Source organism: Gossypium hirsutum, chromosome A13 (genome assembly GCF_007990345.1).
Source record: "Gossypium hirsutum isolate 1008001.06 chromosome A13, Gossypium_hirsutum_v2.1, whole genome shotgun sequence".
NCBI classification, from domain to species: Eukaryota; Viridiplantae; Streptophyta; class Magnoliopsida; order Malvales; family Malvaceae; genus Gossypium; species Gossypium hirsutum.
The window spans coordinates 6039923-6059352 of record NC_053436.1 but is presented as its reverse complement, the minus strand read 5'-3'; the positions used below and the strand labels follow the sequence as shown (position 1 = coordinate 6059352).

The 19430-nt window shown below is 29.9% G+C and overlaps 2 long non-coding RNA genes across 2 annotated transcripts; one reads left to right on the top strand and one right to left on the bottom strand.

Annotated features, from left to right (window-relative positions):
• The first annotated feature begins 10105 nt into the window (after positions 1-10105).
• On the top strand, positions 10106-12535 carry LOC121212226 (uncharacterized). The gene is made up of 2 exons (XR_005907395.1): positions 10106-10385; positions 10503-12535. It is a non-coding gene; the product is annotated as an uncharacterized lncRNA (long non-coding RNA).
• LOC121212227 (uncharacterized) lies at positions 10577-13335 on the bottom strand. The gene is made up of 2 exons (XR_005907396.1): positions 12686-13335; positions 10577-12597 (listed from the first exon to the last, which is right to left on the bottom strand). It is a non-coding gene; the product is annotated as an uncharacterized lncRNA (long non-coding RNA).
• Positions 13336-19430: the final 6095 nt, after the last annotated feature.

Sequence of the window (19430 nt, the reverse complement as noted above, 5' to 3'; positions counted from 1 at the left end):
GATGAAAACAAAAGTACTTTTGGGAAGTGGTAGAACGGCGTCGTTCTGGGCTACACTTGTGCTTTTTTTATTTGTCAGATGAGGGCTATACGGTCCAGCTCTTTAGTTGCAATCTCCAGGTTGTCGCTTACAAGTCCATAGTCCAATGCTTGAATTTAAGATAAAGTGTATTTTTTATTTTTTATTTTAAGTTAGCTTTTTTAAAAATTACTAGTGAATCATTTTGCGCCAAGTTCTATGTCACTTATGTTGTACGCAGGGGTGTCCATACGTAAGGTCGGACCTAGTCAAAAGTTAAGTTCTGTTTGTTAGGCCTATACGTCGGGCCTATACGTCGGGCCCAATTAAAATTTTAGGGCTTGTTTGCTAAGCCTGAGATTGACCCGAAAAACGAGTCTAAAATTTTGTCCAAATACAGTCTGGATAAAAATGCTAAAATTCGGGTTCAACTCACCCATATTAAATTTTTTATATAATTTTTAATATATATAATATATCAAAAATAATAAAAATATTAAAATTAATATTTCCCAATAAGTTGAAAATAAATTAAAAAAATATGTATACTTAAATAACACTAAGATAAATTTAACTTAACAGTAAATGCCTCTAAAATAGTAATAAAATTAACAGTAAAACAATAGTTATACAATATCTAAATAATAACAACAAAATAGTAGCAACATAATAGTGAAATAGTAACAAAATAGTAAAAAAATAGCAAGAAGGAACAATAGGTTTTTTTTTTTGCATATTTGAGCTGGGTCGGAGCAAAAAAGCCTTACTTAAGGCCTAGTCCATTTTTTAAATGGGTTTTTTTTTCTAAGCCTATTTTTAGGCCTATATTTTTATCAAAACCCTTCTACTTTTCGAGCTCCATAGACGGGTGTAGTTGTATGTAATTTTACATATTTATTAAATCGTATATATATTTTTATAATTTTTTTAAAAATATATTTACTGATTAAATGAGAATCGATAAATTTATAATAAAATTCTATTAATTTTAAAAATAATTGAGAGAATAAAATAACTTTTTAAAAGTAATGATGAGAAGGACCAATAGTATTAAATATGATTTTTTTTCATTAATTCTTTAGATGTTATTTTGAATGAAAATGTCCTACTAATGCATATATTTATAGTGTTAAATATTGTAACACTAATTAAGTGATAATTAATAAAAAATAATAAGTGAAATTTAATATGGATTAAAAATCTAATTTAGTGATAATAACTATTATATTGATAATGAAAATAAAATTAACAAAATAATTATAATTATTATATTAATAATTTTTTATGAACTTAATTTTATATTCAAAATTTAATAGAAACATTATTAATAAAATGGTTATGATTATAATTAATTATAATTATAATTATTTTATATTATATTTAATATATATTACAATGTTTAATGATAGAGGGCAACTTGAAATGTTTAGAACCAAATTTGAAAGTAATAAAAAATAAATTATTACAAAGAATGAAAATAAAACATAATTTGAAAAGAAAATGGAAGAACGATAAAAATGATGATGGCGTGATAAACGGACAATGAGGGACAAGGAACCCCCTTTGTTTTTTGTATTTGCTTGTTTTAATTTCCCTCCCTCTTTAGTGTTCAAAGAGAAAAAAAAAGTCTTTTTTTATTTAATAAGATATTGTCTTATTGTAGTCACATTTTAGACATTTATCCCTTGTTTTATTTGAATTTCATTTATGAAATACTTTATTGACTTATTTCATATCATGGATCAAAGAAATTAAATTTAAAATCGAAAGGATATACCCTTTTCTCGAAACGAATATCCAATGGAATTCCTTGAACAATAAGCTTTAGTAAATTCTACTAATGATTTTAATCACCCCTCCAAGTTAGATAACTTGGTAAATCGAAGGATGAAGAACTCCTACGAACAATCTTGAAGAAGATTGAGTTGAAAACTTTTCTAAAACAAATAAGAAAATATTTCTTGCAAGTGAGAAGAATGGAGCTACCCCTTTTTATTCATATCAAAGTTGGGTGACCTTTATGGCCTGTGACTACCCCTTTTTATATAAAAATGGAGCTAGAAAAAAAATGTAAACTATCAAAATAATTATTTTTGTTTGTCTCAGGTTATATCTTAGTCATTTATGTTTGAAATGTTACTTTTAGTCGCTTACGTTATCGTGTTGTAACATTTTAGTCATTGAGTGTTAATTGTCACAAGTTAAATCATCATTTGAAATGAAAATTTTAGGTTAAATTATACAGTTGGTCCTTATATTTTTTTTTGTTTTGAGCAATTTAATTTTTTTTCTTTTTATGTTCTTTGAACTTACTTTTTTTTTTCTTTGTTTTTCATTCTCTTCTCATTCTCCCTTTGTTTTCCTCCATTCTCCATTTATTTTAACGTAGTTTTTTTTATATTTTCCTTTTGTTAAAACTACTCCCTATACTTTTATTTTTTTAACAATTTAATTTTTTTCTTTTTATTTCTTTATTTTCCTTTTTTTCTTCCCCTTTATTTTTCTCTCTTCTCATATTTTTCATTATAAAAACATAATCATTGCTCACCAAAAAACTAAGTCCTTGTTTATTTCATATGATTCCTAAATTGAATTTCACTCAAAATCGAATATCAATATTTCACTCAAGATCGAATATCAATCATTCTTAATCAAATCTCGATTTGAATATAACCTAATTTTGAAACCAAAAATAGATCTAACTAATCAGTATAAAAATTCATATTCTTAATCAAATCTACACATAAATTGAATTCTTTATATTCAAAACAAATTTTTTTCTATTTCTAAACTTTTACAGAATCATGTAGATTATTCATTTCCTTTTCTTTTATTTTCTGACGAATAAATTTAAGCAAATAATAAAATTGATCTAAACTTTCTTGGATATTCCCAAGCAAACTTGATTGGAACCTGAGCATGGATGAACCGAAGAGAGAAAGAGAGCATGGTACCAAACTGGTTTGGGTAAAATTGAGGGTAAGTTTCGTATGGTGGTTGTTTTAGTCAGTGAGAGTGTAGAGCTCGTTTGAAGAATTTGTGAAACAACGTAGTTTTGATAGGGTGAGAATGTTGTAGGTAAGATAAATAAGGTGGTCATTGAGAGATCCAAATTGGTTCATTAAAGTGATGATAGACAATGAGGGTTAGTAATTGTGGGGTGAGAATATGTGAAGCACGTATTACTTTAGTTTTAGCTTTTGCCTGTTCTTTTTTCATAAACATAAAAAAGTTTAACAAAATGAAAAATATAGAAAAACTACGTTAAAAGAGATAGAAAAGGGAGGAAAATAAAAGGAGAAGTAGAAGTGAATGGAAACTAAAGAAAAAAAAGTTAAAAGAACATAAAAGAAAAATATTAAATTATTCAAAATGAAAAAATATGGGGACCAATTTTATAATTTAACCTAAAATTTTTGTTTGAAATGATGATTTAACTTGCCACGTCAGCTTACCGTTACACCATTAACGACAATTAACAACTCAGTGACTAAAACGTTACAACACGTTAACATAAGTGACTAAAAAATAACACTTCAAATATAAGTGATTAAAATGTAACTTGAGATAAACAAAAGTCACTATTTTGATAGTTCCCCCAAAAAAAAGAGAAACAAATCCTTTGAAAGCTAGCCTAAAAAGGTGGGCAGCTAAGAAAGATAACATTTTCTTATTAAGAAACTTAAAGAAGGAAAGAAAAGATTAAGTGAATTTGACCAGCTTTATGGGAATTGTGCATGAACCAAATCTACAAGAAAATAAAGTAACTTTGGCTTAAAAATAAACTTTCTAGTTGGGCAATTGAAAAATTAAGCCAAAAATAAAATAATTAAGTTTTCAAGTGATCTAAACGGGCTTCAAATGAGTTGATCTTCAAAGGTGTGAGGATTTGGGCTGCTCACTTTAAGACTTTAACTCTTTCAAGCTTAAAAATATATTCGAATTAGGTCCAACTTCTAGGCTTATGTTCATGAGCTAAGTTTGTCTCAAAATGGAGTCTTCAATGTTTAAGCCCTCAAAAACACTTCCTTAAAGGCCTCTCGTCACAAACTCTTGGATCGATACATTCAATTGGGCTTTAATATGTTTGGACTTAGGGCATATAATTGGGTCTTGAGGAAAGCTAAGTTAATCATGTCCCAAAGCTGATGTGGACAACTTACTTAACTGCATGTTCACATTGACTTATATGGGGATCTAATTGAGATAATGATAACTCATTCCATGTAATTTCTTTTACCAATTTTTTCTCTCTCTTTGATGTTGAGAATGTTGTTTCATTAAAATGACAATAAACAAATCGAGCAATAAATAAATCTCTAGTTTATTGTTTAAGATACTTAATTATAAAAGGAGATTCATAACCAACATATATTCTCAACCTTCTTTGGGGGCCCATATTAATGCGTTGTGGTAGAGTAATTGAAACATATACCGCACATCAAAAAATTCTAATATGGATAATATTTGGCTCTTGACCAAAAGCCAATTGTAAAGGGGAATAATTACTATAATTTGTTGACTTGATGCACACAAATACTATTGTATGCAAAATAGCATATCCCTATGTTGTATCATAATTCTCAAAGAAACCTGCCACATTCAAATGAGTTATATCATTTAGGCCATAAAAACCATAATCTTTGCAAGCATGGTTGGCTTTAGCGTCATAGTAAAAATCTTCATCTTTTGCAAAAAAATTAGCTTTTATTTCATCATTTTGGGGTATAAAATTTGTCTCAATATTATTTCTCTTCCTTTAAATGTAATGCTTGATAAAGTTTCACTAGATGCTCAGGCGTATGTGTGACTAATGTCCCTTCATATCTCATCGATAGCATAATTTTTCAATTATCTTTGAAGGGTTATTTTGGCCACCTTTTTATTTCCCTTCACTGTTTTTTTTTTTGTGTGTGGTTAGAAGTACCACCATTATGACCACCGTGATACTAGTTACTAGTATGACCACGTACCCAACCACAACAATAACCACGACCTTTGTAATTTCTAATTTCATAATTGTTATGTATTGCTATATTCACATTAAGGAATGGGGTAAAACTAGTGGGGCAGATTCAATGACTTTTTTTTATCAATAACTCATTATTTTGCTTAGCTATCAGAAGGCATGAGATCAAATTAGAATACTTTTTAAAACATTTTTCAGGATATTGCTGCTACAAGAGCACATTAGTTGCATGAAAAGTTGAAATATTTTCTTTAACCACATTATTTTAATTAAGTAATTTTGAAAATTTCTAAATTGTATTCACTTATAGTATTAAAGTATTAAAATCATAAGTGCATCCAATCATAACAAGTTTTAAAGAGTATTACATTAATTACTGTCAAATCGTTTTGTCAGATTATTCCACAATTCACAAGGGTCTTTTAGAGTTATATATTCTACTTTTAATCTTTCATGTAGATGATGCCAAATTAAAATAATTACTTTTGCCTTATCTTGATTAGATGCCTCTTATTTGCTAAAATAGTATTCTTTAGGCCTTTAGCATCTAGGTGAATTTTGGCATCTAATGCCTATGGCAAATAATTTTTGCCTGATATATCAAGATTTGCAACTTCAAGTTTGGTAAGATTTGAAATTATTTAAGTTTGAATCAAAATAGAAATGAAATTTAATTCTAACAAAAAATCTTAAGTAAATTCATACTAATAACGTATTATAAACTAAGAGAATTTTAAAAATAATAAGAGAGAAGAGTAGAAAAAAGAAAGAATAATTCAACGTTCACTTGGGATACTAAAAAGTTTATACATGCCCTCGATTTTTAAAATCTCAATTACCATACGTTACAAAAACATAAATAAAAGAATTAAGGTACCCTATAAATTCTTTAGGGGTTACAAAAGAGTAAATTCTTCAAGGTTTGAAAGTTTTATGGATATCTATTTACCCATGGATTTACAACAATATATATAAAGCGAAAATAAAATTTTTCTTCTTATTTTTGACGTATGACAAATTTTAATTAGTTATCGATTTTAAATAGACTTAATGGTTTGACTAATGGTTGAACTATCATAGGTATCAACTTAGGGAAAAAAATTTATTTAGGTACCACTTGTGATCAAAAGAATGTCTAGATACCAGAATGAAAAGAAAAATATCGTAATTTAGTTACTAATTTACAAATTAAATCTATTAATTAAAATTTAATATTTGACGTATTGACAACATAAAATTTTATGTATCATCAATAAATCAAATTATTATATATTATCAATAAATGAAATTCATTTAAATTTATTTTTAAATATGTATAATCATTTAATTTACTCATAGTTAAAAAGAAAATAAAATGAAATTCCTTGCTTACATTTTAAAGTTGAATTATTCTCCCTCCTCCATCTTTTACATCTTTTTAACATTTGGCCGGTTTGGTGGGTGGAGTTTGACTAAAAGTGGATGATGGACAAAATTCGTAAATAAATAATTTAATCAATTAATTAAAAAGAAATATGGGCTGAGAATTTGGGTGAATTTTTTTTAACAATTTTATTATAAATTCTAATCATATATAATGTTTAGAACTATTCATAACTCTTACTCAACCTATAAATAAGAGGATAATACGTTTCAACGTATTTGAACTCACATTCTCCTGTATTGACAATGATAACTATACTAATCGAGCTAAATCTCCACTTACGAGAATTTGGGTGAATTTGATTAAAAGCTAAAGACGCATCTTTAGGGTACAAATCGAATAATCAAATAATCAAATAAAAGATTTTCTTTTATTTCTTTTTTATATTCGCGGTTTTAGAAAATGGGACAAGTATTTATTAATTTAATATATTATGTTGAATTCATTTACATTTATTATATAAATTTATTGATTGAATTTGATGCCTGAGTAATTAAATTAATAAAAAATATAATTTTGAAAAGAAAAACTTAAAAACAGTATAAATATTGAATTTCATGTGATGATATGATGGTCAAGGATATTCACCGTTTCTAAGTGTGGCTTGGGTTTGAGTTATGTTTGTTGTTTGGGCTTCACATTGTTATTATAATTCATAAAAAAAAGTATAAATATTATTTAATATAAAATTTTAAATATTTTTATAAATAATTTTCAAATTTTAGAGTTATTTAATTTGCAAAAATTAAATTCTAAATTAAACAACTCTAACTTTTGAGGAAAATTAATTTTATATGTAAAATATTTTTTAGATATAAAATTTATATATGATATTTTTGAAGCTTTAATTTAATGGCAAAGGAATTTTGAGATTTTAGGTTTATTCTAATTTTGCTTTGTTGGTTTACTATTTAATTGGGAATTAATTTAAAAAATGCAAAAATTTTATTTCAAGATTTTAAAATTTAAAATATAAATCTCCATTTACTTTTAAAAAACCCTACTCATATTTTTTTTTATATTTTTTCAAAACATGATTTTTACTTCTATTTTTAAAGTGTTAATTACATATATAAAGAATACAAATATAAATAACTATTAATAGAATTAACCATTTTAAAGTCTAATTGGACTAATAACTTAAACCATAATAAATCTAGTTATGATTCAAATACAGTGTGACTTAAATTAAAATAAATTAAAATAACATAAAATCTAAATTAAAAACCCACACATAATTTACAGAAGGTAGACTCAAACACAAGAACCAAAAATTCCCAGAACCTCAATCCTATCATTGAGATTAGGCCTTATTTGCTTTGATTTTTATTTTTTGAGTGGGCTATGATCTAATATATTATAATTAAAATATGCTCTAAGTTCATATATTTTTCATTTAAATTATAAAATTTAAGTCCAATTATTAATGCTATTAAAATTGTTATGTTAAATTCGCTTATGTGATATTTTGAAATAAAATAATATCCACTTACTAACCATGTAAAAAAATGACATAATTAACCCAAATTTAACATAAGAATTTTATCAATGTTAATACTTGAATTTACATTTTCTAATCTTTGAAAAAAAAAGTTAATTTTATGGAATAAAAAAAAAGTTAAATTCCAAATTAGAAAAAGTATGGATACCCAGAGCATACTTTTTATACCCGGAGCACTTAATTTTGAAGGATAAAGCAATATTTAATCTAAGAATTTAACAATTTTTTAAATTTAATTTCTAAACTTTTGTTAAGGTATGTAATGATTTATAGTGTCACATCATCACCTAAAAAGTTCAAATATATATATAGGGTAAAATATTAAAATAGTAATTTTTTTTATCTCAGATTACATTTTAGTCACTTATGTTTGAAATGTTACATTTTAATCACTTACGTTAACGTGTTGTAACATTTTAGTCATTGAGCTGTTAATTGCCATTAACAATGTAATAGTAAGCTGATGTGTCATGTTAAGTCGTCATTTCAAATAAAAATTTTAGGTTAAATTACACAATTGGTCCCTATATTTTTTTCGTTTTGAGCAATTTAATTTTTTTCTTTTATGTTCTTTTAACTTTTTTTTCTTTCTTTATTTTTCTTTCTCCCCTACTTCTCCCTTTGTTTTTCTCTATTCTTCATCTCTTTTAACATATTTTTCCATGTTTTCCATTTGTTTAAACTTTTTTATGTTTATGAAAAAAGAAAAGGCGAAAGCTAAAACCAAAATAAAACCTGCTTCACATATTCTCACCCTACAATTACAAACCCCCATCGTCTATAATCGCTTTAACTAACCAATTTGGATCTCTCAATGACCTAGTCCACAAGCTTACCTCACTCGAAGACATCACCAATTGTGACTTATGACAGTCCACCCTCAACAAAGTTTCCCGAGCCTATTCCTTTAACCTCCTAACCACCGCTACGACCACCTTATCTATCTTACCTACAACGTTTTTACCCTCTTGAAACTACGTTGTTTCATGGATTCTTCAAATGAACTCTACATTCTTAATGACTAAAATGACCACCATGTGAAACTTACCCTCAACTTTGCCCAAACCGGTTTGGTTCCTTGCTCCCTTTCTCTCTTCAGTTCATCAATGCTTGACTTTCAATCAAGCTTGCTTTGGAATATCCAATAGGTTTAGATTGATTTTATCATTTGCTTAATTTTTTCAGCAGAAAATAAAAGAAAAGGAAAGGAATAATCTACACAATTCTATAAAAGTTTCGAAACGGGAAAACTTTGTTTTGAATATAAAGAATTCAATTTATGTTTAGATTTGATTAATGATATAATTTTTTTATATTGATTAGTCAGATCCAATTTTAGTTTCAAACTTAAGTTATATCCAAATCGAGATTTGATTAAGAATGATTGACATTCAATTTTAAATGATTGATATTCGATTTTGAGTGAAATTCAATTTAGGAATCATGTGAAAGAAACAACGACTTGGTTTATTTGGTGGGCCAAGATTATGTTTCTGCAATAAAGAATATGATAAGAGAGAAAAATAAAGGGGAAGAAGAAAAGAAAAATAAAGAAAAATTAAATTGTTAAAAAAAATAAAAGTATAGGGACCAGTTTTAACAAATGAAAAACATAGAAAAACTATGTTAAAAAATGGAGAAGGGAGGAAAACAGATGGAGAAGGAGAAGAGAATGAAAAAAAAAAGGAAAAAAAGAGAGGAAAGTTTGAAGAACATAAAATAAAAATATAGAGACCAATTGTATTATTTAACCTAAAATTTTGTTTTAAATGGTTATTTAACGTGCCACGTCAGCTTACAGTTACACCGTTAATGACAATTAACGCTCAATGACTAAAATGTTACAAGACGATGACATAAGTGACTAAAGCGTAATATTTCAAACATAAGTGACTAAAATATAACCTGAGACAAATAAAAGTGACTATTTTGGTAGTTTACCCAATATATATAATTTAAAAATTTTAAAAAAAGTGATGGCATAACATAATCTCAAAATGAAAAATTATTATAGTTTAATGATATCTAAGTTTAGAGATTAAGGTAGGAAAAACCGTGAAATTCCAAGATTAATATAGATAAAAAATGTTGCAGAGGTCAAGAAAAAAAAGTTACCAAGTTTAGGGACTAAATATTAATTTATCCAAAATTATAACGGATTTTTATTGCAACTAGTGTCGGAACTAGCGTACGGTGTACTAAAAAAAAGGAAGCATCCTGGAAGCAGCATGTAAATTACAAAAAAAAAAAAAAAGGGGCAAAAACCCATGGCTGCATTTTCAACACTGAATTATCACTCCACAGTTTCTCTCCCCAAAAAAATCCATGTAGTAAAAGCTTGATGATGATTGTCCATTCATCTCTAAAGGCAAAAATATATAGAGTTATAAACACAACTACCAAGAATCATATTCTCCAAAAACCAAAAAAAGAAAAAGGTGAAACAATGCTGTGATTTAAAGTGAAGGCATTTGGTACTTGGTTTTTTGGTTTTTATTTTGTTTTTCATATTTTGGGGCAGGGGAATGGCTATCTTGTTTCTGATTATTGATGGTGTACGTTTCATAGTTTCCACGCTTTGGGATTTGCAGGAACTGCGATTTGCAGCCATTTTTGATGATGCCAGCTCTTTAACTTTCACGCTTTTTGTCACCGCCGTCTCCTGTTTCATAGCTATGAGAAGTTGAAAATGAAAAAAAAAAATGCTTCAATTACTGCAAATACATTGTGGTTTCCGTTTGTTTTCTTGTAATTTGATGGGAAAAACTTACACTTAACATTGCAATAAATCTTTTTGTTGCAAAAAGTAATTGAAGATATGAGAGAGCCTTTTGTTTTCTTTATCATAATTTGTTGAATTTATCTTTTGTTAATGTACTTGCATATGCTTATATGCTATTGCCATGGCTTATATAGTCCTGAATCTTTTGATCTTGGAGTTTGAAGATTGCATTCCATTTTTGTTTTTACCAGGCACAAGACAGTTCCATGATGTTGGGTTTCTTTTTGTTTACCAACTAATCTCCATGAAAGACTAGCTGGCCTAAAAGTTGTCTAGTTTCCTATGGAAGACAACTAGCTAGTTCAAGTGTTATCATCCTTGTCCCGGGTTCAAGTCTTCTCGTGCTCAAAACTTCTCAGCGGTTATGGTTTTGCCTATTCAAGCATTGAGAAGCGCCATTGGACTTTGTTCGAGCCGGAGCCTGCACGCTAAATGAAAGACAATATCTTTGTGTTATCGTAACGATGGGCTAATAATTTTCATTACGATTGCTTTCTTATGTTTACCTAGTAATCTCCATGAAAGACTGAAACTTCCAGACCATCTTTTATTATCTGGTCTAAGTTTTTCTAGTCTTAGATTTTCCACTCATTGATCAGCTTGTTTAGTCCCTCTCAGTCTGATAGGGTGGAAATCATTGAATCCGGTTCTCCGAAAATGATAATCCCTTCGACTGCAGGATTTAAACAAGATCCCTTCAATCAACATTCCCTATGAAAACTCTGGCATTTCAAGATTGTCCCAAGAAATATTATGATCTTGTAATGGAATTTTTTGTTAGAACATTCTCATATATCAAGTAAACCTTTAAACTTAAACGAATAATGAGATCAGTGAACATCTGCAATGGAGTAAATTGGTATATGAAAATTTTGATTGGTAACATCTAAACTTAGTAATAACAATTTTGTTGCAGATTAGATTACAAAGAGCCAATCCTATTCTTGGGATCTTGTCTAAAGCTTTCATATTGAATTCGGCCGAAATGTTCAAGCTCGAGTTCGGTTTAATTTTATGGAGAAGGAGGGGTCGAAGCTTTCCTCGATCGTTAAGTGTTGTCTTTGCTGTTGTTAGATTATCCACAATGCATGAAACTCCAACAGCAAGGGAACTCTTGTTGTTGGACAACCTTCTAGTGACCTCTGCGAAGGCGGAAATCTTCCTCAACCGGCCAAAATGATGCGTGTATGCTAGTCTCAGAAGGTCACCCCTCTCAGCCCTGAAATTTATGCATCAAAGCAAAGCAGAGCTTAGCAATGTTATGTCAGCAAACATACAGTATTATTGAAGCATCGTGACTTGGGTTAATGATGGAAACGCCTGCACCATACCAAGTGAAACAATGAGCAGCGGTCTTATACTTCGACTCGGTGCCACATGCAATGCTAGAAGTGGCAATAGCCGCTGAAAGCAATATGTCAGGGGATTGGTTTAGGCCTACAGAGATGGATAAAGCAGCATTTCTAAAGGATTGCTGGAATTTGAGGTTGAGCTGAAACAGAAATTGAAAACCAAAACAACTTTGCAGTGTCAAAATTATATCGAAATGGCCCGAAATATTCGGTCACTCGGTAGTGATCCCTATCATGTGAGCCTCTTACCTTGCTCGAACCATACTCGGGAAATCTCAGTGAAGCATTGATATTTGTAGATGGAAAATACTCTCTCCCAAAGTCAAGTGTTGTTGAAATCTGTCATTACAAAAGGAAAAAAAAAACACCCAGATGCTTAGAATTGATGATTTTGTGTCAGAACTTACTTTAATTAGCCGAGATAACTACCGTTGAAGCGACAAAGTTACTGTAAAAAAAGTTTACTGCAATTGCAGCATTGTTATGATCATATCTTGCTCCAATGTTTGCAGCCGGTCGTCTTCCATGTCTCCTTGCCGTCAAAGTTCCGATCTGGGAACAAATTTAGTATTGAATATAGTTTCAATAAAAACACATGGGGATTGAAATGTTAGATCATATATAAAGTTTCATAACACACCACTCCATTACAACTTTGTGTGGAGATGTCGAGTGACTCATCGTGGCAGTAGCCCTTTGAAAGCAAATCTAGAAGATGAACAATGACAAAAGTTATGCATCATGATTTTGCAGTAATGATTCAAACAGGTAATTTGGTGATTGCCCTTTGATCAAGACATACAGTATAGCCCTTTGTAAGCAAATCTAGGAAAATGAACAATAATGGAAATCATGCATCATGATTTTGCAGTAAGATTCAAATAGGTAATTGGTGATTCCCTTTTGATCAAGACTTTATACAACTAAAGAATACATATTATAAAATCTTGGGTATCGCAGGACATTGGAACCCTATGGAACTAACTCTTTTCTGTAAAACAAAAGCAAGCAAATAGTTTAAAACAGAGAGAGTTAGCCTTGCTTGGTCCACCTGCTGCTAGCGTCTTGTGTCTCTTCTTTTTCATCCGGCGGCTATTGGTCATGCTTGCTAAGTCTAGGCCGCTGGGAAGCGGATTCAAGGCGAGTGGCAGGGTGCTCGGCGGACTTGTTCAAGCACCAAGTTACCAGTCCAATCCCAAAGCTCAGTGCCAAATTTGAGAAGTTCGAATGAGATTAGACAAAACAAAAAAATTATGACCGTTTAAAATATAAATTGGGTTCAAACTTACATTTAAGGCTCGTCCCGACCTATTTTTTAATTTTGTAATATATTATAGGGTAAATTATAAAAATAGTTATTTTTGTTTGCCTCATGTTACATTTTAGTCACTTATGTTTGAAATGTTATGTTTTAGTCACTTATGTTATTATTTTGTTACGAAGTGATCACTTTTCCGTTAAGTTCCGTTATCTCCCTAACGGTAATCTTACGTGGCAGTCCAACTAAATTTTAAATTCATCCGGCTAATACATACTTTATCCGGCTAAATTATGCATTTGATTTACTATTATAATTACGTTCTTCAACCAGGGGAAGGATGACTATCCATTGTAATATACATCAATGAAACTTTTAATATCGTACAGTTGTTATTAATACTAGGATTTATAACAAGCCATATGGAATGTTTAGTTCTGTTTTATTTTAATAACACATGAACGATGTCGACATTAATATTTAAGGCAAACTCATGGATTATATAGTCAATGAAAGTTGGTAATATTGTAAAGTTGTTTTTAATACTCGGTTTTATAACAAGCAAACACCTGGACAAGAACGTCTAAAATTCGCCCTCAACGTTTGCACATTTTTGCATGTAAGTCATTATACAATTTACATTCGTAACCCGGAGGACGTATGGGTATATCTGTTAATACATACTTCATCCGGCTAAATTATGTATTTGATTTACTATTATAATTACGTTCTTCAACCGGGGGAAAGATGACTATCTTTTGTAATATACGTTAATGAAACTTTTTAATATTGTACAATTGTTATTAATACTCGGATTTATAACAAGCCACATGGAATGTTCATCCTCACACTAATATATATATCTTGTGGAGCAAACTTATAAAGTAAAATTTTCACAAATTATGCGTAAGGTATTCATGGTAAAGACAACCACATGTAAAATTAAAATTGATTACTTTCATTTTGCAGACCAAATCAACAACCACTTGAAGTAAAAAAATATATATAAATACACGATCAAAGTAATGCAGTGCCTGTTTATTTCTTTCTCTCATTTTTACAATGCCAATTGAGTGAAAATAATTATTAACTACGAGACAAAAGATTCTGATTTTTCTAGCATGAAATTGCTCATATTATTTGGTAATTAATTTCAAATTTACATGTCTGTTTCATATTTTATTTGCACCCATGATTTCATCCTCGTCCTCTTCGACCCTGTTAGCTTCTTCTAACCAGCTCTTATCTGATTTTTAGGTGGGACTACAGTAGCTTGATCATCAACATGATCGAGGGAGCATTTACGAGAAATCACAATTCTTAATATGAATTTGCAAGCCTGAGAAGATTGCATATTTCAAAAACTTAATATCAATAAACATGATTTTGTCGCATGTCTAAAAGAACATTGAAATAAATAACTTATGGAATAGAGGTAAATTTGAGCAGAATATGACCAATTCTCAAAGAAAATTAAGGTGCACATAGCATAGAAGGGGAGACGCAGGGATCATAATGTAGCTAATAAGGATGAATTAGACTAAAGCATTAAAATTATTTGTGGAACAAATTAGACACAAGGGATGTACAATTCAGATATAAAACTTAGCTAAATCTATAGCACAAATCTCATGTCTCAACGGAAGTAGTGAAACTGAACCAAGACACCACTAAAACAATCGAGTTTTGACACCCTTTAGACCATTTCATGCAGAAAAGAAATGCCTCGCTGTAATCACTTGCTTATCTAGACATGCTTTGTGCATCATTCTCCAAACAAAACTCCTAACATTTGCAATCATGTTTACCATCTAGTTTGATGTAAAAACAGTAACAAGTTGATTTCGAGGACTGCAATCTCCTAATCATATATTTCATGTTGAGCTCCATGTTGGGAATATCTTGAAAGTTAGATTACTAGGAAGAATAAAGATATAAACGTTGGACAAAGGAATTGAGTCGAACCAACCTGACATAATCAAACAAATTGTTAGAAATTTCAGACTATTCTAAATAACACAATATCAGAAAGCAACAAAGAAATAAGGCAAAGAGCAACAGTATGTAACTGTAAAAATTTAAAAACATACTTGATGATGTCTCCAGAACAACTCTCTATGATTGATACAATTGAAGCAAGGAACTTGATGTTTAACCTGATGCTTAAAGTCTCCGCTGCATATTTTGTTGTACTTGATTGGGCTTCTTTTGCAAACTTAACTGTTGCTACAACTGAGTAGGCTGTGATTGCATCTAAGACATCAGTTGCTGCTGTTGTTGTGGCTGCTAGGATGTCAGTCCTCATATTCATTAATAAGAAAGATTTTCATTTTTTGAATAAAGTATACAACTTGAATCCATTTTATATCAACAACAACGATAGTACAAACGATAGAGTGATAGATTACGAGTTTTCATACAAGATTTCGCATATACAAGAAAAGATGACTATCCTTTGTAATATACGTCAATGAAACTTTTTAATATCGTATAGTTATTAGTATACTCGGATTTACAACAAGCCATATGAAATGTTCAGTTCTCTTTTATTTTAATAACACGTGAACGATGTCAACATTAATATTTAAGGCAATAAAAGTTGGCAATATTGCAAAGTTGGTTTTAATACACAGTTTTAATATCGTATAGTTGTTTTTAATACTCGGTTTTATAACAAGCAAACACCCGGAACAAGAAACTCCAAAATTTGCCCTCAATGTTTGCACATTTTAGCATGTAAGTCCTTATACAATTTACATTTTTTGGAACCCAGAGGACATTTGAGTATATCTATTAATACATATTTCATCTGGCTAAATTATGCACTCAATTTACTATAATAATTACGTTTGACAATCCTTTGAATATACATCATTGAAACTTTGTAATATCGTACAGTTGTTATTAATAATCGAATTTATAACATACCATATGGAATGTTTAGTTCTGTTTTATTTCAATAACACATGAAAGATGTCGACTTTAATATTTAAGGCAAACTCGTGGATTATATAGTCAATGAAAGTTGGTAATGTTTAATCCCTCTACATTTGGATATTTTTGCATGTAAGTCCTTATACAATTTACATACGTAACCCTTAGAACGAATGGGAATAACTGTTAATATGTACTTCATCCGGCTAAATTATGCATTTGATTTACTATTCTAATTTTGTTCTTTAACCAAGGGAAGGATGACTAGCCTTTGCAATATACGTCAATGAAAGTTTTTAATATCGTAGAGTTGTTATTAATACTCGAATTTACAACAAGCCATATGGAATGTTCAGTTTTGTTTTATTTTAATAACACATGAACGATGTCGACATTAATATTTATGGCAATGAAAGTTGGCAATATCACAAAGTTGTTTTTAATACTCGGTTTTATAACAAGCAAACACCCGGAACAAGAAACTCTAAAATTTGCCCTCAACGTTTGCACATTTTTGCATGTAAGTCCTTATAGAATTTACTTTTGTAACCCGGAGGACGTATGATTAGATCTGTTAATAGGTATTTCATCCGACTAAATTATGCATTTGATTTAGTTATGTTCTTCAACCGGGGGAAGGATGACTATCCTTTGTAATATACATCAATGAAACTTTTTAATATCGTATAGTTGTTATTAATACTCGGATTTATGGCAAACTCATGGATTACATACGTCAATGAAAGTTGGTAATATCATAAAAACTATCTAATTGTTTATCCAAAAGAAGTTAGCATTATCCAAACCAACTTAGCGTTATCCAAATGAAGTTATGGAATTAATTGTTATGGTTTGTTATTTGTCATTCAAGCAAATTAGTCATACTAATTACAAATCAGTCATTCAAAGATTTAGTTAATTTAATTCAGAATTCAGTTTTCTCCAGCCTCTTTCTCCCATCACAGACCTCTTTAGTCTTTGGTCTGGTTGAATCAATAAAGGATTCTAGAAAGTGGGTTAAATATCTTTTTTCCTGCCACTCCCAGAACAGGGGGTCATCCTCCAGAAGTCTTCTTCCAACGATTTCACTTAACACTGAACCAGTCTGGATAGATTGATTGATTTACATTTCCTTCAATTAACGTATTTTGTTTAATCCTTCCCCCAGTTGAAGAACATAATTACAATAGTAAATCAAATGCATAATTTTACTGGATGAAGTACGTATTAACAGATATATCACGTGTATTCCAAATCTCCTCCATTTCTTTACCGATTCTCTCTCTCGGTCTCTTTTCAATTTCTTTCTTCTCATTTTTTTAACTTTGGGTAACTAAAGGCCAAAAAGAATATTTCAAACAAGTTCTAAATATATATTTTTAATAATATATTTATATTAGAACCAAATATTAAAAGAATTTTTTATAAATTAATCATATGCCCTTGATTAGAACTAGCAGCAGTTACAACTTACAATAATGACTACGAACTATTTGTTTTGCCGTGGTAGACTTCGTTAATTTCATGTAGTTTGGTCTGCTATTGCTACACTTTTCAGTTCTAGACTGAAACTTAGACTTCATTTTGCCAACATGCATCCCAGTGGTGATAGGTAGTACCTTTTTTATATTATTATGAATAATCCGAATATTAATCATAGCTTCTATGCACCTGAACACCTTGTTAGCCTTTTCCCTCATGTGTCCACCATGAAATAAGGCTTGAACCCTCACAACTGCTTTTAAAGCCCAAAGAGCCTTTCTTGCCTACTGTTAAATATGACTCTTATTTTCAGTCAAATTTGAAAAATAATCTTTCAGTTAAACTCTGTTTACTTGTTTCAATCAAACACTGATTAGTTTAGATTATTTTATTATTATTTGATCTATGAATTTAGCCTATAAATAGGCTCTTTTACAACCTTAGAAAATATACCCATTAGAGATTAAAACTCATAACACATTTAGAGAATTTTGTGTTTACGTTTTGTGGGTTCTTTGTTTTTTGGCTTTCGGGTTTTAGTTTTTATCTCCATCTTTTGTACTCTTCGTTCTTTTGCCATTATAGTAAAATTATCTTTGCCCGTGGTTTTTTATCTTCTTTGGAGGGGTTTTTCCACGTTAAATTTGTGTATTCAATTTTTCAATTTATTCTGCTATTTTCTTGTTCGTTGCTTAATCGGGTCGAAATCCTAACACCTACAAATAAATTGTTACTAAGTAACTTACTGTTTCATTTGACAACTAATGTAGGTGCAGAATTTAGACTAAGTTCAATGAATCAAAAAGCTAAAACTGAATTTCATTTGAGCTGTTTGAATTCTTAGACAACAAGTGAAAGAGCTAAAGAGTATTAAAACTTACAAAATAGCCACGAATAACAGCTTGAATTCTTACAGCAGCTTGAATTCTTATAGAAGAAACCCAACTATATTGAACAGATCTGAAATCTTTTGCAGTTGGATGTATTATTGCTACTGTCAGTTTAGTGTTAATTGAAATCGTTGGAAGGAGACTTCTAGAGGATGACCCCCTGTTCTGGGAGTGGCAGCAAAAAAGAGATTTAACCCACTTTCTACAATCCTTCATTAATTCAACTAGACCAAAGACCAAAGAGGTGGTTGATAGGAGAAAGAGGCTGGAGAAAACTGAATTCTGAATTAGTTGGGTTTTTAACAGCAGCAAAAAAAACAGAGAACACAGAACAACACAAATGTGCAGCAAGAGAGCTTATGGTTGATAGCTCATTTTGCTCTATTTTCAACTAGAAAAATAATACATTTATAATCAAAATCATCACAAAAAATTCAACTAACCTCACTAATTAGCATTGGGATTATTAAAATGTTGGGATTTTTTACAGCAACAAGAAAGAAAATAGAGCAGATGAGGAAATATAGGACACGGAACGAGGAAGCAAGAAAAATTTACTTGCTCACAAACGTGCAGCAATGAAGCAATCTGGTATGCTTAATTTTTCAATAAGAAAAACAATACATTTATAGCCAACTACATCAGTTATTGCTACCTACCAGAAGCAGCCTAGTAACATTAAAAACATTGCTTGTACACACAAACAAGCCACCTAAACTAGTCAACATTGGGACTATAAAAAGTTAACTTGCACAAAAGCTGATTATGTTAATCAGCACCTAAAAATATTAAAATAATACCAACTTAGTTCATTTTGAACT